General features: G+C 43.0%; 1 protein-coding gene across 4 annotated transcripts in view; it reads left to right on the top strand.

Annotated features, from left to right (window-relative positions):
* The window catches only part of LOC122557641 (potassium voltage-gated channel subfamily A member 4), a 99,900-nt gene extending 87,361 nt beyond the window's left edge, over positions 1–12,539 (top strand). For 2 of the 4 annotated variants that reach the window (XM_043705430.2, XM_043705433.2), the window contains exon 3: positions 9,663–12,539. The gene's annotated coding sequence lies outside the window, so the exon portion shown is untranslated. Of the gene's footprint in view, positions 1–6,838; positions 6,876–9,662 lie in introns of all 4 variants that reach the window. The other 2 variants (XM_043705431.2, XM_043705432.2) reach the window with 2 other exon arrangements.
* Positions 12,540–24,069: the final 11,530 nt, after the last annotated feature.

Below are 24,069 nucleotides of genomic sequence, written 5' to 3' on the forward strand. Positions count from 1 at the left end.
TCAAAAAGATGTTTGACAAGGTGCCACACAGGAGGTTTCTGAGCAAGATAAGGGCCCATGGTGTTCGAGGTAAGGGACTAGCATGGATAGAAGGGTCCTTCTCAGGTTGGTAGATGGTGACAAGTTGAGTTCCACAAGGGTCAGTGTTGGGACCACATCTTTTTACTTTATGCATTCATGATCTCGATGAAGGAACTGAGGGCATTCTGGCTAAGATTGCAGATGATACAAAGATAGATAGAGGGACAAGGTAGTATTGAGCAGGCGGGGAGTCTGCAGAAGGATTTGGGCAGGTTAGGAGAGTGGGCAAAGATGTGGCAGATGGAATACAATGTGGGAAAGCGTGAGGTCATGCACTTTGGTAGGAAGAATAGAGGCATAGACTATTTTTCAAATGGGGAGAAAATTCATCAGTCTGAAGTGCAAAGAGACTTGGGAGTTCTAGTCCAGGATTCTCTCAAGGTAAGTTAGTTGTTAGGAAGGCAAATGCAATGTTGCCATTCATTTTGAGAAGACTTGAATATAAAAGCAGGAATTACTTCTGATGCTCTATAAGGCTCTGGCCAGTCCACATTTAGAGTATTATGTGCAGTTTTGGGCCCCATCTCTCAGGAAGGATGTATAGGCCTTGAAGCATGTTTAGAGGAGTTTACGAGAATGGTCTCAGGAATGAATAGTTTAACATATGAGGAATTTTGAGGATTCTGGGTCTATACTTGCTGGAGTTTAGAAGGATGTGGGGGGGATTTATTTGACACATGCAGAATACTGAATGGCCTGGACAGAGTGGATGTTGGGAAGATGTTTCCATTGGCAGGAAAGACGAGGAGCCAAGGGCACAGCCTAAGAGTAAAGGACAGACCTTTTAGAAACAAGATAGGGAGAAACCTCTTCAGCTATGGAGTGGTGAATCTATGGAATTCACTGCCACAGAAGGCTGTGGAGGCCGGGTCATTGAGTATATTTAAGACTGAGATAGATACGTTCTTGATTGTCAAGTGGATCAAGGGTTATGGGGAGAAAGCGGAAGAATGGAGTTGAGAAACATATCAGCCATGATTGAATGGTGGAGCTGACTCGATGGGTTGAATGGCCGAATTTCTGCTCCTCTGTCTTATGGTCTAACCCTTCCTTACCCTTGAGTTTAAAAACTCAATCATTATTCAGTCACCTATCCATGTTAATATTAACATGGCCTGAAAATAATATCAGTTCAGATCTGTCCCTGGACAGAGCAAAATGTGAAAATAAATCAGCCATAAATAAGAGGTTGTAGGCACTGATCCAATTTTAACTCTGCACTCCGATGACCTATCCATAGCAATGAAATTCAAAATCTCCCACAGCAATAGAGATAAATGACAATTTGATAACATTGGTCTGATTTGGCTGATTTCTGTTGTTGCAGTATGGACCAAACAAAGGTTGATCAGTTAAACTAAATGAGTGTTCCTTAACAGGAATATTGCACACAAAGAGTGGAACTGTGTTCCTTAACAGGAATATTGCACACAAAGAGTGGAACTCCCCATAACCCTTGATCCACTTGACAATCAAGAACGTATCTATCTCAGTCCTAAATATACTCAATGACCCAGTCTCCACAGCCTTCTGTGGCAGTGAATTCCATAGATTCACCACTCCATAGCTGAAGAGGTTTCTCCCTTGAGCACCATGAGTAGTGGCAGATGTGCGAAAATACACCAAAACTTAATATAAAGCAGAATCTAGACACCAAGGGAAAGATTTCCAACTCTCCTCTTTAGGTTGACACATGAGTTCATAGTTGCATTAATGATTAGCAGCAACCTTATTTCTGTACACTTGCATGTCGGTAATAGACAATCCACCTTATTTCTATGCAGCTTCCAGATTGCCCCTTCTTCTTGCTGCCAATCCCTGACATGAAATTCTGAACAGGAAACTGGCAGCAGCAGCTGGCTGCTTGTTTCTCTGAGCCTCTGTCCAACTCTGCTGTCGTCACCATTTCACTACAGGCCCCATGGTCACCATCCTCCTCCATCTTTCAACCAAGCAAGTCAACAGCAGCAAACCACCAACCTTAGCACATCATCACAGGCAGCTCTGGGAACAACTGCTGGACCACTTCATCCCTTTAGGACTTCACTTTGGAGCTAAGGAACATCTACAACCTGATTGTGTGTGCCAGGTCACTCCACACAGGGACAGACACATCTCATGCACTCACACAGGGTGAATCTTATGGCTCTGAGCTTCATTCCTTGGCATGCACTTACTTCCTGCTTTCTTAGGAGCTGCCAGCATCTGTGATTTGTTTTAGAGGCAGCAGCCATGTTTCAGGGCAGTCAAGGGAGTGGACGTGTTAATATGTGGTGCTGAGCCACATTAATGTCACACCAACAGCACTCACTGAATTGCAGTATTTTGGTGGCTCAGTGGTTAGCACTGCTGCCTGACAGTGCCAAGGACCTGGGTTCGATTCCAGCCTTGGGTGACTATCTGGGTGGAGTTGGCACATTCTCCTCAAATCTGCGTGGGTTTCCTCCGGGTGCTCTGGTTTCCTCCCACAGTCCAAAGATTTGCAGGTCAGGTGAATTGATTTAGATTTAGATTAGATTGCAGTGTGGAAACAGGCCCTTCGGCCCAACAAGTCCACACCGACCCGCCAAAGCGAAACCCACCCATACCCCTACATTTACCCCTTACCTAACACTACAGGCAATTTAGTATGGCCAATTCACCTGACCCTGCACATCTTTGGATGGTGGGAGGAAACCGGAGCACCCGGAGGAAACCCACGCAGACACGGGGAGAACGTGCAAACTCCACACAGTTAGTCGCCTGAGGTGGGAATTGAACCTGGGTCTCTGGCGCTGTGAGGCAGCAGTGCTAACCACTGTGCCACCGTGCCGCCCAAAATTGGCCATGCTAAATTGTTCATAGTGTTCAGGGGAATGTACAGTAATAGGGTAAGAGAATGGGTCTGGATGGGATACTCTTCAGAGGGGTGGTGTGGACTTATTGGGCCAAATGGCCTGTTTCCACACTGTGTAGGGATTCTATGGTGCAGGGATGATATTTGGCCAATCATATCTGCACTGGCTCTGTGCATTTTAACTTATTGCCAATCTCCTGCCTTTTCCCAGGAATCTTGCACGCTGGGAAAAGGCAGGAATTTGGCAATGAGTTAAAATCAGTTGAAGCTGCCTCCACTATATTTCCAGGCAGTGCGTTCCAGAGCCATCCTAGCTAATCGCATTGTGGAAAAGTAATTTATCTCCTTTCATTTGCTTTTTTTGACTAACACCTTAAAACTGTGCCGTGTTGCTCCCAATCCATTTACAAGCAGGAAATATATTCTGTCCAGATTCCTCATGATTTTGAAAACTTCTGTCAACTATCCCCAGAGCCTTCTCTCAATGAAGCCAACCCCACCCTCATAACTGAAGTATCTCATTCCTGGCACCATTCTCATCAACCTCATCTGCACACTGTCCAATGCATTCACATCTCTCATCTAGGGTGACACCCAGAACTGTACACAGTACTTCAGCTGAGGTCTAACCAGTGTTTTATATAAGCTCAGCATACCCTCACTGCTCTTGTACACTCTGCCCTTGTTAATGAACAATGCTTCATTAATTGATCTCTGTACCTGTCATGCAATGTTTAATCACTTATGTAAACATACACGGAGGTTTCTCTGCTCCTTAATGTCCTTTGGAATCGTATCCTTTATTTTGCATTCTGCCTCTCCATGTCCATAAAGTCACATTATATTTCTCCACATTGAAATATCATCTGTCACCTATCCGACCACTTCACCAACTTGTCAATGTCTTTTTGAAGTTTGAAGTCAAAAATCCCACAACACCAGGTTATAGTCCAACAGGTTTATTTGGAAGCACTAGCTTTTGGACCACTGCTCCTTAGCCAGGTAGCTAGCCTGTTAGACTATAACCTGTTGTGTGATTTTTAGCTCTGTCCACCCCAGTCCAATACTGGCACCTCCACATCATTTTTGAAGTTCTACATTATCCTGCTCACATTTTTCAGTCTGCCCAAGCTGTGTGTCATCTGCAAATATTAAAATTGTCTCCAGCAAACTAAGAGTTAGCTTATTTATACACATACAGCAAAGTCTAGGCAACTCAACTACAAACTTTCTGCCAGCTGGGAAAAATACACATTAACCTTAAGGCTCAATTTCCTGTCTCTCAACCAATTTTATATCCTGAAAACAACAAATGCTGGAGATCACAGCAGGTCAGGCAGCATCCATGGAGAAGGAGCAAGCTAGCGTTTCCAGTCTAGATGACTTTTCATCAGAGATTAGGTGTGGAGGGGACAGCATTTATGCTGTAGTCTGTGGGGAAAGGGGGGGGGTTTGAGGGATGGCTGGGGGTAGTGGGTTTAGTGTCTTGGTGAAGTAAAGATGTTGATAGTTCAGATTAAGTGATCTGAATGTGAGAATGGCAGGATAAGGGGACAGACTTAAAAGGACAGTAAGTGGGATAGGGAGAGGGGAGGACATGATAACAAGCTAAAAGAAAGGGAAGAAATGTTCACAATTTGAAGGTGTTGGACTCAATATTAAATGCTAACGTGTTTTCTGATCACTTAATCTGCTTATGCAAAGCTTTGGGATTTCCCCTTATTGAGTTTTGAGAAGATTTGTAGCTCAGATTGAGGTTCTGGATGTAAGTTTGCTCGCTGACCTGGAAAGTTTGTTTTCAGACGGTTCGTTGCTGTACTAGATAATATCATCAGTGAGCCTCCAATGAAGCACTGGTGTTAATGACCCGCTTTCTATTTGTGTGTTTATAAATGAATCTTCCAGCTCAGCAAGCAAACTTACATCCATTTCCCCTTATATTAACTGTCATTCTTTTTTGTCATAATCTCTCTCTCCTTCATTTGCTTTTTCACTTTCTGACCTTTAGCTTGGTTCTTGATTGTATTGACTATCTGACCCTATCATAATTGCACTTCTTCATGAGCTTAATTAGTCTCCTTCCTTCATCCAAGGTGCTCTAGGTCGTTGTTCTCTCTTTCCCTTTCCAGGGAATATCCATTTACTGGGCCCAAACCATCTGCAAACGACCTCCTCCATCTCCAAATGTGGGCCATTGTTTATCCACTGTTTCCCTCAGCAGCTTTGGTTCCACTCTCTCTGACCCAGCTTTGTTCTCACCTAATTGAAGTCCATTCTACACCAGATGATTATTCTTACTCTGGATTAACCTGTGTCATTTTCTAATGTCAATTTAAACCTTATCACACATTGCTCACTGTCCCCTTATGTTCCCCTATCATCACTTGATCTACTTTGCGCACCTCACCCCCAAGAATGATGTCTAGCATTGTCTCCTTCCTTGTTGGGTTGGATACACTGTCGGAAATTTTCATCAACACAATTTAGGAATGCCCCTTATACTATCACTATCCCATTCTCTGTTCAGGCTATACTTTTTTGTCATTTCCTTGCAGCTTTGTTCATCTATATCTTTCCCATTAGTTGGTGGTCTAAAGGTTGCACTGAGGAGTGTAATTACATCCAAGTGAATTGTCTTTGAACCCTCTGGAATATTCCCTTTTCCCAGTACATCAATGCTCTCCCTAACTAAAAATTCCAACCATCCTCTTTTTACTCCTTTACTACATTTTCTAAACAGCCTGTAACCAGGAATATTTAACACCCAGATCTGCGCTTCCCTGAGCCAAGTCCCTATTATGCTACAGCAGCATAATGCTGCAAGGCAGTCTGTACCTTTCATCACCAATCTTATTAACTGTACTCTACACGTTGTCATCTGTATAGTGTCCCCCACGTGGGGGTCAGTACGGCTGGCCGGCTGGTTTGTGATGCAGAATAACACCAGCAGTGTGCCTGATATTTCATTTTTTCAGAAAGGTTTCTAAAAGTTTAAAGAGACTTGGAAAGAGTTGCATTGCATTGTGCAGCTAGGGAAGAGACTGACATGTACATTTCAAATACATTATTGCTTTCTTCAGTTTGAATGGTGGCTGTAATAGGATGTAGAGTTAATCATTTAATTAACGTGGCTGGTGAATGTCTGAGATTGACTAGACAGTGGAATCTTCTCCATGGCTTTTTCTGTATAACATCAGGTGGAAATTTATGACTCAACTAATCAGTAGTTTTAGCCAAGATCAGGCTCCTTTTTGATAAGTTGACAGCAGAACTTGAGCTCAATACATTTCTTGGTCTTTCATTTCTTTTCCCTCTTTTTCTTTTGGCAACACTCATCCCTCTCTCAAAATCAGAACAAGGCATTTTGAAAAGATTTAACACTAAAATGAAGGTAGCTAGCATGTGCTTTAACTTCAATTTCCTGTTAAGGTTACTATAATAACTCAGAAAACTAGACAGGAAAGAAGCACAATCTATGTTGAACACCAAAGTGCAGCCATTACTCATTGAGTTTGTAGTCCCAGCCTGGGGCATAGAGTTCCACAGACCCATCCCTGGATTTGCTTTATAAAGAGCTCAGGTGAAGAGTTACGTCTGCCAGGTCATTGCCTGTTACCAAGAGACCGCATACACAACAAGCTCCATGAAGAGATTAATTCATGATTTGACGTCAGCTTTGTAGGGGTTATCACAGTTACCATGTAGGTGCCTTCATCTCAACCTCACCCCTCACCTCAGGTGTGTCAGTCCTCATGTTAAACCATCACTGGTCATCTCTCTCTGATGGGAGAGCATCCCTATGGTGATCTGGGACCACGGTGACTTTACTGTAACCCAGATTTAGACTTTATCTCCGTCTCTCTTGCTCTAAATCCGCCTGTTAATTTATTAATCTTTGCTTTTATACTTTTTGCTTTCCAGTGACGCCTGGTGAAAAGTGAGTTTGTATAGAAATCAGGTAATGACATTTTCAGGTTCACATGTGAGGTTGCACACAGTTGTACCAATGTGAATGACGAATGGCAATTATTTGACACCGTAGAAGTGAACTGAAGCTATTAAAACATTCAATTTAGAAACACCTTCCTGCAAGACATTAAATAATCCAGCTTTCAGGCCTTTCAGGATTACTGATTATCCCCATGATGCCTGTTTGGCTGAGATCCTATCCCAATAAAAGCATGAACTCAGCATGGAATCTGTTTTCACAATTGAAGTGAATTGTTGGCTTTTCTTGATTGACATCTTTAGGTGGTTGTAATAAGCTGTTCTTTCTGTGATCTCTTTTGTCAATGTTTCTTGTTTATTTGAACGAATTTTAAAAATTTGAAGTGTTTGAAACCTCTGCCATTGAACATTTAATGAACTGTCTTATTGATACTTTCAGGGATGCTCAATAATTGCTGATGCCCCGAATGAAATACACATCCATGAAAGAGTAATAATAAACATATAGGGTTGTAGGAACGGCAGATATTATTTCGAAGCATATTTCTGAATGTGCTATTTTTCTTAGCTGTTCCACACTTATCCTCCATAACCTCATCACCTCGGTGGATCTCCCATCCACCGCCTCCAACCTCATAGTCCCACAACCCCGCACTGCCCGCTTCTACCTCCTGCCCAAAATCCACAAACCTGACTGCCCCGGCCGACCCATTGTCTCCGCCTGCTCCTGCCCCACCGAACTCATCTCCGCATACCTTGACACCGTCCTGTCCCCCTTAGTCCAAGAACTCCCCACCTACGTTCGGGACACCACCCATGCCCTCCATCTGCTCCATGATTTTCGCTTCCCCGGTCCCCAACGCCTTATTTTCACCATGGACATCCAGTCCCTGTACACCTCCATCCCCCATCACGAAGGACTCAAAGCCCTCCGCTTCTTTCTTTCCCGCCGTACCGACCAGTACCCTTCCACTGACACCCTCCTTCGACTGACTGAACTGGTCCTCACCCTGAACAACTTCTCTTTCCAATCCTCCCACTTCCTCCAAACGAAAGGAGTAGCCATGGGCACCCGCATGGGCCCCAGCTATGCCTGCCTCTTCGTAGGATATGTGGAACAATCCATCTTCCGCAACTACACTGGCCCCACCCCCCACCTTTTCCTCCGCTACATCTATGACTGTATCGGCGCTGCCTCGTGCTCCCACGAGGAGGTTGAACAGTTCATCCACTTCACCAACACCTTCCACCCCGACCTCAAATTCACCTGGACAGTCTCAGATTCCTCCCTCCCCTTCCTCGACCTTTCTATTTCTATCTCAGGCGACCGAATCAACACGGACATCTACTACAAACCGACCGACTCCCACAGCTACCTGGACTACACCTCCTCCCATCCTGCCCCCTGTAAAAACGCCATCCCATTCTCCCAATTCCTTCGACTCCGCCGCATCTGCTCCCAGGAGGACCAGTTCCAAAAACGCACAACCCAGATGGCCTCCTTCTTCACGGACCGCAATTTCCCCCCCGACGTGGTCGACGATGCCCTCCACCGCATCTCTTCCACTTCTCGCTCCTCTGCCCTTGAGCCCCGCCCCTCCAGCCGCCACCAGGACAGAACCCCACTGGTCCTCACCTACCACCCCACCAATCTCCATGTACAGCGCATCATCCGCCGTCATTTCCGCCACCTCCAAATGGACCCCACCACCAAGGATATATTTCCCTCCCCTCCCCTATCAGCATTCCGTAAAGACCACTCCCTCCATGACTCCCTCGTCAGATCCACACCCCCCACCAACCCAACCTCCACTCCCGGCACCTTCCCCTGCAACCGCAGGAGGTGCAAGACTTGGGCCCACACCTCCCCCCTCACCTCCCTCCAAGGCCCCAAAGGAAACTTCCATATCCGCCACAGATTCACCTGCACCTCCACACACATCATCTATTGCATCCTCTGCACCCGATGTGGCCTCCTCTATATTGGGGAGACAGGCCGGCTACTTGCGGAGCGTTTCAGAGAACACCTCTGGGACACCCGGACCAACCAACCCAACCACCCTGTGGCTCAACATTTCAATTCCCCCTCCCACTCCACCAAGAATATGCAGGTCTTTGGACTCCTCCATCGCCAGACCACAACAAAACGACGGTTGGAGGGAAAGCGCCTCATCTTCCGCCTAGGAACCCTCCAACCACAAGGGATGAACTCGGATTTCACCAGTTTCCTCATTTCCCCTCCCCCCACCTTGTCTCAGTCAAATCCATCGAATTCAGCACCACCTTCCTAACCTGCAATCTTCTTCCCGACCTCTCCGCCCCCACCCCAGTCTGACCTAACACTCTCACTTTGACCTCTTTCCACCTATCACATTTCTGACGCCCCCCCCCCAAGTCCCTCCCCCCTACCTTTTATCTTAGCCTGCTAGACAAACTTTCCTCATTCATGAAGAAGGGCTTATGCCCGAAACGTCGATTCTCCTGTTCCCTGGATGCTGCCTGACCTGCTGCGCTTTTCCAGCAACACATTTTCAGCTCTGATCTCCAGCATCTGCAGACCTCACTTTCTCCTCATTGTTATGATATAGCCCATTACTTATAGTAGGAACAGAGATTGGGGTCGAATGGAGACAGAAGGTTTCGCTGGGCACTCAGACACCAGCAACAGCTCCCACTTTCCTTCAGAGCATATCTCCCCACTCCAGGCAGAACACAGATGGTGGGTGGGTGAAGTGACTATTTTAGGTTATTCACGTCAGCCTGTATCGCTAAGGCATTGTCTTCCTATCTCCTTTAGAAATCCGATGGACGCGAAAGCAGTGGCACAAATCAATGTGGACTGGAAAAAGATGAGTCTGCCACCAACACCTGACACTGCAGACAAGCAAAACTCTCACCAAATCAATCCTCACCTGTGGGACAAAGGAGGAATTTGCACATCACAAAATCTAGCTTCAGAGACTAGTGAGTGTGGCATATGTTGTTTTTATATGAACTTACTTCAAAAAGAAAATGTTGTCAAAACTAAGGGGTAGATTTTAACTTTGGTGTCATGGAACAAACCTGAGTGGTGATGGCCCAAAACTGAATTGCCACCTTACAGCAGGGAATAATCGCTCAGTGGTTGGCACTATTGCCTCACAGTGCCAGGTACCTGGGTTCAATTCTAGTCTTGGGTGATTGCCCATATGGACTTTCTCCCCCTGTGGGTTTCTATCTTCCACAGCCCAAAGATGCACAGGCTAGGTGAATTGTAAATGCAGGGGTGGGGGGTCTAGGTTGGATGCTGTTTGGAGGGCTGGTGCTGACCTGATGGACCAAATGGCCTCTCCTGGCACTGAAAGGATTCTATGGCACTGATGCCCTGGTCATCACCATTCTTAGGTGGGCAGCTGGCCTGCCCCTGTCCTTCATAGGTACATTCGCAAATTATGACTTCGCGGCACGTGCCGAGTCCAGTTGTAACTTTGACAGACATTCAAGCATCTCCCAGTTGTATCAGAAGTTATAGCAGGTGGAACACCAAAGAGTAAATCAGAAATAATATTTAAGGAATTGGGATAAGCACTGGTGCCCGCTCCATGCGCCAAAAGACAGTGTCAGCCACTGCCCTACCCAGGCTCCTCCCACCTAGCAATTGTCCCCATGTAAACCTGACTTCCATATCGATAAGCTCCATGCTTCTAACTGCAACAAGGCATCCAACGATAACATCGTCCTGCCAACATATATTGCGGGTTAGCAGTTGAATAATTAAAATCTACCCCAGAGTTGATTACATCACTCCACTATTTTTATTGCTCTTATGCATGCATTCCATGCCTGAAACAGAAATACATTAATGCAGTCATCTAATCATGTCCAGCTGTGTATGTAAAATTCAAACTTCGGTTTGACTATTGCTGGATGTAGCAGGTTTAACTGTAAATGTTATACTATCGTTGTCTCATAACATTCTGGCTATTCCTTTTGTAATATTTTTAATACACTGTACAATCCTTGCCAGTATTTCTGTTGACTTAACTTTTCTACTCTCAGAAAACTAAAATGATCATTCTGAAGTTATGAAAAATGTGATTTGATGTGTTCTGCATCTGCAGCATCAATGAAACATTATGTTTCTATCGATTTGGAGATTACTGTGTATAGACTGGCCAGTTTGTAATAATCAAAGATGCAGTAAAAATTATTCAATGATAAATAAACATATTTTAAATATCCTAGGCACGACACCTGAAAATTACCAATCAGGCCCAAGTGTTTAAAGATGTATTTAAACCATTGTTCATTTAAAATTCTGCCATTTCAGTCATTCCACTAAACATATATTTTAATGGCCAGTACATTCCTTCATTTGCATCATTTTCATGATTGAGATGTGAGCACCGATGGCATTACCCCCTGCTCTTATCTTATCATCGATGGCAAAGTTAGCATTTACCCCCTGCTCTTATCTTATCATCGATGGCAAAGTTAGCATTTACCCCCTGCTCTTATCTTATCATCGATGGCAAAGTTAGCATTTAACCCCCTAATCTTATCTTATCATCGATGGCAAAATTAGCATTTACCCCCTGATCTTATCTAATCATCAATTGCAAAATTAGCATTTACCCCCTGATCTTATCTCATCATGTGAAGGTTGTGGTGAGCTGCCCTCCTGAATTGCTGCACTCCATGTGGTGCAGGCCCATCCACAGATTGGTCGGGAAGCATTGTGACCGAATTCCAGGAAAAGAAAAGTCAGGATTGTGAATGACTTGGAACAGAAGGTGATGGCAATCCCAATGTGTTAGCTGCACACGTCCTTCATGATGATTGGTGATAGACCTCGCAGGATTGGAAGGTTCTGAGAAGGGGCTCTTACCAAGTTGCTGCAGGGCATCTCATAGATGTTACACACTGTTGGTAAGGCACATGAGCATGTTGGGTTTTGGAAACTAACCAGAGGAACTCCTATCTTGTTTCCTGAGCTGGAATGATTGACCTCCAACAATTGTATTTGATAAGACTCCAACCACTGAAGAGCTTTTCACACTGTTGACCATTAACTTCAGTGTTGCTGGGACTCTTGATACCACACTCTGAATAAAACTGCCTTGATGTCAAGGGCAGACACTTTCATCTCATTTCTGAATTTAACTCTTTTGTCCAGTTTTGGATCAAGGACATAATGAGGTCTATAAGAGATACCAACACAGAACCTAATTATTCACAGAAAAAATAAGATGCTTACTGAAATGTTTCCTCTGTGAGTCAAGCCATTTCCTGATATTACATTCCTGACTCCCATGGGGCCATCACACACCATATTATTTTCACCTACGTGAGATGTACAGAATACAGTTTTGGTCCTCCCATCCTCTAGATTGACTGATATGACTGTGAACTGGTTGAAAGGTCTGCTTTGGTTTGTCATCTCTTGGCACCAGCTCTGTGTGTAGTTCTTTGGTTTCCAGCACCTCCTAGTATCCCCTCCATGTCCCTTTATATCCACTATTTTTGGATTTCAGCCCAGCATTCATGTGACCATTTGTAATTTGGAAAGCTGGCCATTTGTTTGCCCTGTATCTTTGAACACAGTTAGGAGAAAGTAAAGACTGCAGATGCTGGAGATCAGAGTCGAGAGTGTGGTGCTGGAAAAGCACACCAGGTCAGGCAGCATCCGAAGAGCAGGAGAATCGACGTTTCGGGCATAATCCCTTCATCAGGAATGAGGCTTGTGGGCCCAAGGCTGAGAGATAAATGGGAAGAGGGTGGGTTGGGGCAAGGTACCTGAGAATTCGATAGGTAGATGAAGGTGGGGGAGAAGTTGACACGTTGGAGAGGAGTGTGGAGTGGATAGATGGGAAAGGTGATGGACAGGTCAAGAGGGCAGTGCCGAGTTGGAGGCTTGAGACTGGGATAATGTTGGGGGAGGGAATATGAGGAAATTGGTAAAATCCACATTGATCCCATGTGGTTGCAGAATCCCAAGGCAGAATAAGAGGCATTCTTCCTCCAGGCATCGGGTGGTTAGGGTTTGGCGATGGAGGAGGCCCAGGACCCGTATGCCCTTGGCAGAGTGGGAGGGGGAGTTGAAGTGTTCAGCCACGGGGCGGTGGGGTTGGTTGGTGTGGGTGTCACAGAGATGTTCTCTGAAATGATCCGCAAGTTGGAGTCCTGTCTTCCTGATGTAGAGGAGACTACATCGGGGAGGCAGGATGCCAACTTGCAGATCGTTTCAGAGAACATCTCTGTGACACCCGCACCAACCAAACCCACTACCCCATGTCTGAACACTTCAACTCCCCTCCCACTCTGCCAAAGACATGCAGGTCCTGGGCCTCCTCCATCGCCACTCCCGACATCTAGAAGAAGAATGCCTCTTATTCTGCCTTGAGATCCTGCAACCACACGGGATCAATGTGGATTTCACCAGTTTCCTCATATTCCCTCCCCCAACATTATCCCAGTCCCAAGCCTCCAACTCGGCACTGCCCTCTTGACCTGTCCACTACCTTTCCCATCTATCCGCTCCACCCTCCTCTCTGACCTGTCACCTTCTCCTCCACTTACATCTTCCTATCGAATTCTCAGGTACCTTGCCCCCAACCCCCTCCCATTTATCTCTCAGCCCTGGGCCCACAAGCCTCATTCCAAATGAAGGGATTATGCCCGAAACATCAACTCTCCTGCTCTTCGGATGCTGCCTGACCTGCTGTGCTTTTCCAGCACCACACTCTTGACTTTGGATACAGTTGCCTAATAGAACACAGAACAGTACAGCACAAGAATGGGCCCTTTGGCCCATGATGTTGTGCCGAACCTCACGCAAAAATAAACTAATTCCGTCTGCCTTCCCTTGGTCCATATCTTTCCATTCCTTGCACACTGTTGTGTTAATCTAGATATCCCTTCAATGCCTCTATTGTATCTGCATCTTGTCTGATGATCTCATTATAACTGCTTGATTCCATTCTAAGAATAACTGATAGGATCAGCTCAGGTTTGATATCTTTCTGGTAGTGTAATAAGTTTTTATTTCTCTGGTGTGGTTTTTCAGTTCTTATTTTCTTATTTGATAAGAATAAGATGTGCAAACAGGATTGAATCTTTTGTCATTGCTACAATGAATGTTTGCAATTGATTGACATTTGTATGTAGTTGTGAGATGAACTTTCTTTTTCAGGGAGACTTTCAAAGTATTGTTGTTTATTGAGTCAATGTGAGGAACATTTCAAAGACTTACCAGATTTACCAATGGCTCATTGATTCGTACGTAGTGGGTATAGGGAGGATGGAGGTGGAGGATGCATGGACATAGATGGCTAGTGTGTGCGTTGTTGATATGAGTGTGCTTGACGAAATACAATAAAGCATGGGTGGTATATATGGGAGTATGAGGGAGCACGGAGAATGTTAGGGGACACAGGTAAGCCCTTTTAAACTCATCTATCGAAATGTACCCAACTCCGCAGCAGGCTAAAACTCATGCACGTTTTATATCCTCATGTACCTGATGGGTTTTCCACAGATTTTCAGAACCAACCGATCAAAAATAGCATGGGTCATGAATTTTTTTTTTCCTATGTTTTTTTCTGAGCTAAGATGATTGGCCTCCAACAGTTGTATTTGGTAAGACTCTAACCAGTGTAAAGCTTTTCACACAATTGACCATTAACTTCAGTCTTGGTCCTTGATGCCACATTCTGAATAAAGCTGCCTTGATATCCAGGGCAGAAACTCCCATCTCGTTTCTGGAATTCAACTCTTTCAACAAACCTTCGGTCACAAACACAATGAGGCCTTCATAACGGCAAATTCAACTTCACTGACATGTTTCCCAAACCAGGGAGGGTTGGGAACAGAGGGGTGATTTTGAAATCCCTGCCCATGGACCTCATGTGACCCATAAAAAAGCGAAATGCTGCCAAAGCTGAGAATAAGAAAGGGTGAGAAAGCATCAGTTGATATTTGTGGAGAGAGAACAAGATTAACATTTCAGGTAGACAATCTGTCATCAGAACTGATGAGAACGAGAGATTGGAGAGTTTCTTAAAAGCAGTGAAAGAGCAGAGGAAGCAAAAGACAAAATTCCAGATAGGTTTGAGAGGGGATATCTGGCCCGTTAACATTGGTTTCAAATTGAAATGTGGATAATGGGTGGGGATGTTCTGTCCCACAGAGTTGAGCTTAAAAGCAGGACAGGTAACAAACTTGCAACATCAGCTTGGCAAGCCAGCACACTGGGGACATTTGTCCTCTGTGGAAGGATATTTTCTAAGACAGTAAGATCCCACCCTGTATCTCCTACTGAAATCTCTCCAATAATAACTTTTCTTTCCATAGGGACTCATCATTTGAGGTCCCTCCTTGACACCGTTAACTGTTGAAATAACGCAAAAAAGGTCAGGCTCCACAAAAAGAGTTTTTTTGTAGAACAAGCCAGTTTTTAAACAATTCAGAAGCATGTTAAAAGTTTTCTTCTTCTCATGTGCTGCATCCTGAGCAGTATTATTATCTCCAGTGTGTAAAATTTATAGCACACTTCTGCCTGTTAAATATAAATTCTAACCTGTTAGTTATGGTTCGCTTCCAGCCTATCATCTTGCCAATGCAAATATTCACAGACTAATTTATTCATCTCTCATATTACTGCAACAAGAGCAGTGTGCTTCAGCTACATAAATATAAACCATTAACATTATAGTCAATAACTTCTATATTTCTCAGAAGTGCTTTGTACTGTACAAAACAGAATGGGTGCAGATAGCCTTTGGATTTTGTGTGTAACCAACGTCCCTGTGCTTCACCTTTTCAAATATGTGCTGACAATTTGTGAAACTGCTTTAAGCTTTTACTGTATTATAGCCTGTTCAAAATACTGCCTGCCATCATCAATATTAAATACGCCAAAGGTTATAAACTGGTTGATTGGTAAAATATCACAGTAAGCCCTAAATGAATCTACTGGGTGTCTGACATACTGTGAGCAGTTTGAACAACAAGACACTGTGTGCATTGTTCACTGATAAAGCTTCAGCCACAACTACATTTAAAGTTGCATGAAGACCAGCATGAAGACCTTTAACAACACACTGTCCCTTCTTGCTGAGCTGACATTACTTGATATAGTTAATTTCACAAAGACAGCTTGGTTGACAAGTTTTGCAATTACACTTCATTTTCAAAGATTTACTGAGCATCAAATTGTCCCATCGAACCTTTATGAGAAACATTAAAATGTTTCTGTAATGTATTTAAGTTTAAAAGTATTTCTTCACTCTTGGTGGTGGTACATTGCAGTTGGTGTAAATGTGAAGCAACATGAGCCATAAAAGCCAAATATGCTGCAGGAATCCAGCAGGTCTGGCAGTATCTGTGGAGAGACAGAGTTTGGAATCTGATGCACTTAATTTCATAGCCTTGCACTGACTAGTAACTAAATCTGGCTCAAATGGAGTTAGCACATAGTGGGCTGGTTTAACGTTGTACCAGCAGCAGGTTTGAAGGAATGTCCATCTCAGCCACCAGCACAACTCTATGTGCAAAGGGTCAGGATGGTCAGACAGCCTCCTTTTCAATGGGCCAGTTGACAAACCAGGAGCTAATGGGTGACGGAGAGAGCAATCAACAAGAAGCCAGTCCACCAAGTTTCCCTTGTGAAAATGATGTCGGGGGTTGGGTCCCTCATTAATGGACCTCCTTGCCTCATCATGGAGGGCATTTCCAAGACATAATCCCCCTCTTCTCTCACAGCCCAGGTTCCCAACTACAATGGCAAATTGACCCAGGCAACTTGCACATCATCTCCTTGCCACTGTCTCCACTGCCCTCCACACAAACCTGACTGTCCCAAACTCACCTCGCTTGAGGAATCCGTGTCATATCAGTTTCACCACTGCTCCACAGAGGTCCAACGGCCTCTGATTGCCTGAGAACTCTCTTTTGATGTGGGACTTCCTGTTCCTGAAAAAAGGAGGTGGGTGCAAAATTCTCATCTCTGTTGAATGTCTAAGGGATACCATTCTTCCCCTGGATCAGCTGATGAACTGCAAGCCCTGGGTCATTCCTCCATTGCACTCTACCATTTCAGCCTGGGGGGGTGTCAACTCAGATATCTTTTTAAATCCACCCTGAAATCTAATGTAAAGGAGCCCCAAAATTAGTTTACAACCCCCATAAAATGGACAAAGCAATTAATTCCATTTGTTACATTTGTTACTTGACACAAAATCCTTCCGATAGGAAGGAGACCAGGTTTGCACACAATATTCCAAAAGTGGCCTAACCAATGTCCTGCACAGCCGCAACATGACCTACCAACTCCTGTACTCAGTGCTCTTGGATAGCGAAGAAGGTTACCTCAGAGTACAACGGGATCTTGATCAGATGGGTCAGTGGGTCAGTGGGCTGAGGAGTAGCAGATAAGATTAATTTAGATAAATGTGAGGTGCTGCATATTAGAGGAGTAAATCAGAGTAGGACTTATACACTTAATAGGAAGGTCCTGGAGAGTGTTGCTGAACAAAGAGACCTTGGAGTGCAGGTTCATAGCTCCTTGAAAGTAAAGTTGCAGGTAGGTAGGATAATGAAATGTTTTATCTGCCTATGCACATCAGGCAAGAAAGGAAGAGGGCTTTAAGAGTGGATTAACAAATACCGATGAGAGAAATACTCTTAACTGCAGTAAATTATTCAAGTGCTTGTTAAAAAGCTTACTACAGGATAATTTAAACCTTGAATGGTAGATGCTCACAATTTATCAGAATGCATTAATGTCAAACACAAAGTAGGCACTAAATGCTTTATTTCAGCTTGTTTTATAATGACAATACTTTTGTTTCACAGATTTGCATTTCTTCTCAGTGATCTCTTTTTCAGCTTAATTTCCCTACTTTTCACAACTGTTCAAGAAATGATAAATAATCTGATGCATCACTTCACATAGCACTTTTGTAATTAAAGTATGTGAGCAGCAGATTTAAAGAGGAACATTTTCTATCAAAGTTTTACCATTAAAAGAAGCAAATACCAAAGTCGCTTTTTTTTAAAATGATGTATGTTCTAAAAGCTTTACATATTAAATTTGCTATGTGCAAAGTCAAATGATTATATATGTAAAAAACTGATTCAAGAAAAGTAGTGTAGTGAAAAAGTAATATATTTTTTTTCACAAATGTAGATAAACAGATATTACCTGGTTTACATGGAAAATGTAAAATTACATTCAGGGTTGCCTGGTCATATAACGTCAGGGGTACTGGCAGCATACAGAAAGAGTAATAGTTATTTGAACTTAATTGCAGGAAACATGCAAAATTGAGAAACAGCTGCATATAATATAGCGATTAATAATTCTGTATATTCAAGACTATGTAAAAATTCTGTAGTGTATAATTGTATGGAAAAGTTTGAATGTATTTGAGGGTGGTTTGGACAGTGTTTGATTTGCTGCAAAATTATGTCAGTTACTAGATCACCCATACTGTTCCTAGATTCTAAATATTCATTTGCCTTTGTGTGTTTGAAAAAAACATTTCTTTTATTGCCTAATTCATGAGCCTGTCCTTTGTATCTGTGTTTCACATGATTCCTGAGATAGTTTTACATTGCATGATGCAATTTATTTTACACTTTCCCTGCCTGCTGAAATGTGTAAATACGTCAAATATTTATTGATTTGGGTGCTAATGTAAGTGGGCATTTGGAACCCTCTTATTTTGTAAAGTAAAATAAATCTCTATGTTCATAAGCATTGAAATTAGCAATATTAGAAAAGTTGTATATAAGGGAAAATGTGCAATAAAAATGTAAAATATCTAAATATGAACTGTGTCAACTATTGAATTTTTTGTAAAAAATGGGAACACCTTAGGAGTTGTGCTGAATCTGTTTGTGTGACAACAAACCAAGTTTATAAAGTGTGTTTAATGAAATAAAATATCTCGAGGCACTTAACAAAAGCAGTTGACATTTTTGTCAAAATATTTGGAATAGTTGACATTTGTCACTGAGCCACAGAAGGAGAAATGAGCAGAGATTGAAAAATATCTCGATCTAAAAAAGGTGGTTGATACTGTGCTGTACTTCTCTTTGTTCTTGTTCTTATACTAAAGACTTTTGACTCAGCCAGGCAGACACGTTTGGAATATTTACAGATGATGTAAACCTTATAGAAGTGCAATAAACTGTATAGAGAATTGTGAGATTTTAGGGTGATATATTGAGCAGACACATCAGATGAGATTTAATGCAGAGCAGTATGACATAACCTGTTTTAGTTAGATGAACAAAGTGGGACCACACAAAATAAAGAATACTCTCAGCTCACTTACTCTTGACCCGCAATAGCACCTAGGAACTTGTGACAAAATTAGGAGATTTATCCCATTGATTATTCAATTATTGGAAAGGTATAGTCATAATCACTGAATTATGCCAATTAGCCATCCATTGCTGTCCACAGGGCTTGGTTAATTCAGTTGGCTGGATGGCTGATTTTCAACACAGAGTAATGTCAAAGCATGGATTCAACTTCTGTATTGGCCAAGGATACCACAACGAACTCTCCTGAACCTCTCCGCTCGCTTCGGCTGTATGACTCCCAGGTTAAACCACCACAGGTTTTCAGGCTCGCTGTCTCATTCGAGACGAGCACTATGGTGACTTCACCTTTACTCATCCAGTGGTTGGACAGGTCCAAAAGACAGCATTGGTAGCGAAATGATATTGAGTTGGGAGGATGTGGTTCAAGGAGTTTTTAACAATGAACATGATCTTATAAAGTCTAATGGTATCAAGTTAAACATGAACAAGGGAATTTTCCGCCGATTATAACTGCAAACCGAATTGATAAGTCTGAATGGTGCCATGCTAAGCAGCAGTTGGAACATAAGACCTATGAGGAGCAGTCGACTATATTTCACCAGAAGCCTGCTCAATCATTCAATTTCATCATGACTTAGGTTCACTTTTTCTTCTTCATCATCTGAATGTTTACTGCCCACTTTCCCTCCAGCTGAGTAATGCAAGTTTTGCAATGACTACATTCCCCCACCAGCTCACTGACCACTTTTTGGGGCTGTTCTTAATTCCCTGAAGCAACCACTCTGTACCTGCTGGCTTTCAACTCAAATTGTCAACCCCAAGTACCTTGCATAACCCCTTTGAAGATCTCAACACCTGGCTTTAAATGCCGGTAATGTGGTCTTAAATGACGCTATTTGGCCTTAACCTGGGAACAAATGGGATTGCTTTGGTGAACATTGTCAGTGCTGGGAATGCTGTTTGCTTAGTGGCCGACTCAGTTATGCAACTCTTTTTTCACTTCATTAGGAAATATCGAGGGTGTTGAGGTGCAATCCAGACTTCTAAAGGGCAGAACCTGTCACATTCTGTCGATCTATGTTCCATATACCCCATTCTGTTTCTCAACAGCTAACAAATTCCTAACCCAAAACAAGAGGTTATCTTGAATTGTGTACACTTCCATCTGGGCTACAAATCCGGGGGATCATGGTAATATCGCTACATGAGCTAAGTTGCAACAGTTCTAGTGACAAAGTGATCATAACGCTGCCTTTGGGCTAAAAACGCTCCAGCTACAATTCCCATCTGTGCGGGCAATGGGTCAGAGCAAGTTGAATCAGGATACTGAGGAATAATCCACAGACTAATGCTGTGGGTGCACTGTTTCAGGTGGCAGGTTCTATTAAGTCATCGCACACAGCTGATGTTACTCGTTTTCCAATGAAACTATTTACAATTGACACATTATTGGATTAAAATATTTAGGCGTCAGCACTTTAAAAGTTGGAATCGTATATTACAATTCAAATTAATATTTCATAACCCGTTATTCAAGACAGAATACAGTAATGCTCAATGGTGTTGAATTCTTTCATTTGATACACTGAATAAAGTATCTTAAAGAGTGGAGTCAGTTTACCAATCCTTACATCGGGTAACACTTTTGCCTCTTGTATGAATAATTAAGACATGGCCGTAATGGAGAACAGATTTCCTGCGTATTCCCTTTATACCAGTAAACCAGTTTGTGCACATACTTGAGCTTACTTTGCACTTCAGTTTTTTTTGTCACAACCATCTTTAAAAACCAATTTCCAAGAGTTGATCAACAAAGGACTTTGTGGAAGTCTCTTCAAGCAGCTGTGTAAAATTCAGAGTTAATTCAGAATCATTTTGGTGAGACATGTTACGAGATACATTCATGACAGGTCGGATCTGAACCCCGACCTTCTGGTTAAACTTGAGGATACTACCACTGCTCCACAAGACACAAACACAGAACTCACAATTGCAGCTCTAGGTCAGTAATGAAAAAGCAAGATAAATCAGCTCCTTCCAACTGCGGTATCAATAAGCTTCGGCAGCTTAAATAACTGATGAAAGAGACACGATTTCTGGGCCAGGCATGACTATGACATGGACTGGGAGATGATTGTGCCATGTACATGTTAAAATGCTGACATCTGATGGTGGGATGGAGGAGAGTGTAAGGTGAGAATGGGACTTCAGGAGATGGGAGAGTCCTAGAGAGAATGTTGGATGGCACTGGCCAGACAGCAGAGGGGAGAGTGCAGTGGCAGTCATGGTTAAGGGATGAATACGTAGGGAGCAGATTATTCGGTGTGCATTAGGGTAATAGAACAGAGCGGGGAATACAATATTACAGCTGCAGAGAAGGTGCACATAGAGTGAGATCAACATTAAAAACGTAAAATTTGAAAGGTACATTCAGAAATCTACAGCAGGGAAGACGCTGTTCTTGAATCTGTTGGTGCGCGTGTTTAAGTTTTTGTATTTTCCGCACAATGGAAGAGGTTAGAAGACATTATAACCAGGGTGGGAGGGGTCTTTGATTATGTTGGCCTGTACTGCACGCAAAACAATATGTTTCACTATAGCTGGGTTACATGTGACAGTAATAAATCAAATCAAAAGACAGAAGAGTTTCAAAGGACTTTTCTTAAGACAGAAGAGGTCTCAGGTCTCTCCTGATCATAAATGTTTCTGCAGCCAACCACCACTGAGCTCCAGGATGAGCATCCACTTCTTCAGTTGGCTGGTGAAGAAGTCAGATTGTGTAAACAACATAATTCATCTTCATTGCAATAAAAAATGGAAAATGAGCAAATCAATCTCACTTTAGACAACCAATCATTTAACTATCCTTAAGGTTCATTTCTGCCTGTGGCAGATTCCGTAATCCATGCCCAGATTAAAGTGACAGCAAATACATCCGGAATGTGAAGGGAAACCTGTGACCACATTTTAACAAATTCCCCTTGCAGTTTCCACAAGGAATTATAATAACAATGAGCTCCAGCATTTCATTTCTACAGACTGTCACACACCTCCTTCTGGAATGTGCCTATGCAGAGGACGTCTGGAGAGGAATGCAGTGGTGTTTGTCGAGGTTCGTCCCGAGCAGCACCGTGACGCGGGACCCTGTGCTCTACGGTCTGTTCCCCGGGACGCACACGGAGACGAACATCAACTGTGCCTGGAGGATCATCAACTCGGTCAAAGACGCTCTTTGGTCTGCCGAAACCTGTTGATCTTCCAGCTGAAGGAGTTGACCCCGACTGAATGTTGCAGACGGGCACATTCCAAGGTCCAGGACTCCATACTGAGGGACGCGCTGAAGCTTGGGGCAGCCGCTGCCAAGGCGCGGTGGGGAAAGACCACCGTGTAACATCTGCCTGCCTAAGAAGAACAGGGGACCCACTCAGAAATTAGGCCCCACTAATGCCTCAGCAAAATACCTGGATGGTCAAGGTACAGACTTGTATATACGAATGATTAATTCCGATCTCTGTATGTAAAGAAATGGAATGTATGCATAAGAATAGCATGACCAATTGCATACTTACCAAAATAATTTTATGAATAAAGTGTATTTTTGAAGTTAAAAAAAAATATTTTCTACAAACAAACTAGGTTACATCTGCAAGTCCCTCTTCGCAACTTGGATCACACGTGTTGCTCTTCTTCGGAGTCCTCTCCGACACATCAATTGTGATTGGTGGGAGGCCAGGTGAAACTGAAGAAAATAGTTGGATAATCTCACAATTTGCTTCAGTTAAAGACACTCAACTCATCCGAGTAACGTGCATGAATTGTGAAAATAATATCATCAACCACATACAAATATTTTGCCATCGTGGTTCCCAACATGTTCCATGCTTCTCTTAACAGCATCTGCTACGTCACACTTTGTTGAATTCAGTTTAATTTGCCATTCATTAATTTGTTCTCAAGCACTTTTTAGGTATCAATCTTCCAGAGTCACCTGGCATGACATTTAGAACAGTAAATGGCAGCAGTTAAAAAAAATGACTTGGACTGAGATTGGTTGTCTAAAGTGAGATAGATTTGCTCATTTTCCATTTTTTAATGCAATGAAGATGAATTATGTTGTTTACACAATCTGACACAGACTATAATAAGACTACACAACATCACCTGCCATTAATAATCGATTAAAGTGAGTCAAGGTAGCATTGGCATTGCAAACATTCAAGATGATAGGAAGAGGTTAAAATTCAAGGCTGCAACTTTAGGATGCAAGTGAAATATACCTTGTGATTCCAATGCAAGTGATACCTTTAATTATAGCACTGTATTCAAATGCAAATCAGCTGGGAGAACAGTACAATCCATAGTGGTTGTTGAAAGCTATTGATAATAGAGGTGTAAACCACAGCATTTACTTTAGACTGTGAGTGTGTGTCAGAGCAAATTAATAATAAAAACCAAAAAGGCTAAGGGAACCTTTTTGTCTAGAAACCTGAAATAGAAGGATTCAGAAGTTATACTACCATCCAGACAAAACACTAGTTAGGCCCCACTTGGAGTACAGGGGTCCCTGATTTCTGAACGTCTGACTTACAAATGTTCGTATCTGCAAATGTGATCCTGTACATGGTTGTAGTTGTAAAGACCTAACACACCTGGACTTACAAACACCTATTTTCCCTTGCCCCACATTATGTTCCAGAACAGAACCAATAGCAACAGCCTGTCATGAGAGCAGATCTGGCCACCGCACTTTAGGAAGGACATATTGACCTTGGAGGGAGTACAGGGTAGGTTAACAAGAACCATTTCTGGACTTTAGGCATTAAGTTATGAGAAGAGATTAAACAAATTAAACTGTTTTCTCTAGAACCTACAAGGTTAAGGGATGATCTGAT

Source organism: Chiloscyllium plagiosum, unplaced genomic scaffold (assembly GCF_037043375.1).
Source record: "Chiloscyllium plagiosum isolate Xiang-an unplaced genomic scaffold, Cpla_swu_hap1 HiC_scaffold_18, whole genome shotgun sequence".
In the NCBI taxonomy this organism is placed as follows: domain Eukaryota; kingdom Metazoa; phylum Chordata; class Chondrichthyes; order Orectolobiformes; family Hemiscylliidae; genus Chiloscyllium; species Chiloscyllium plagiosum.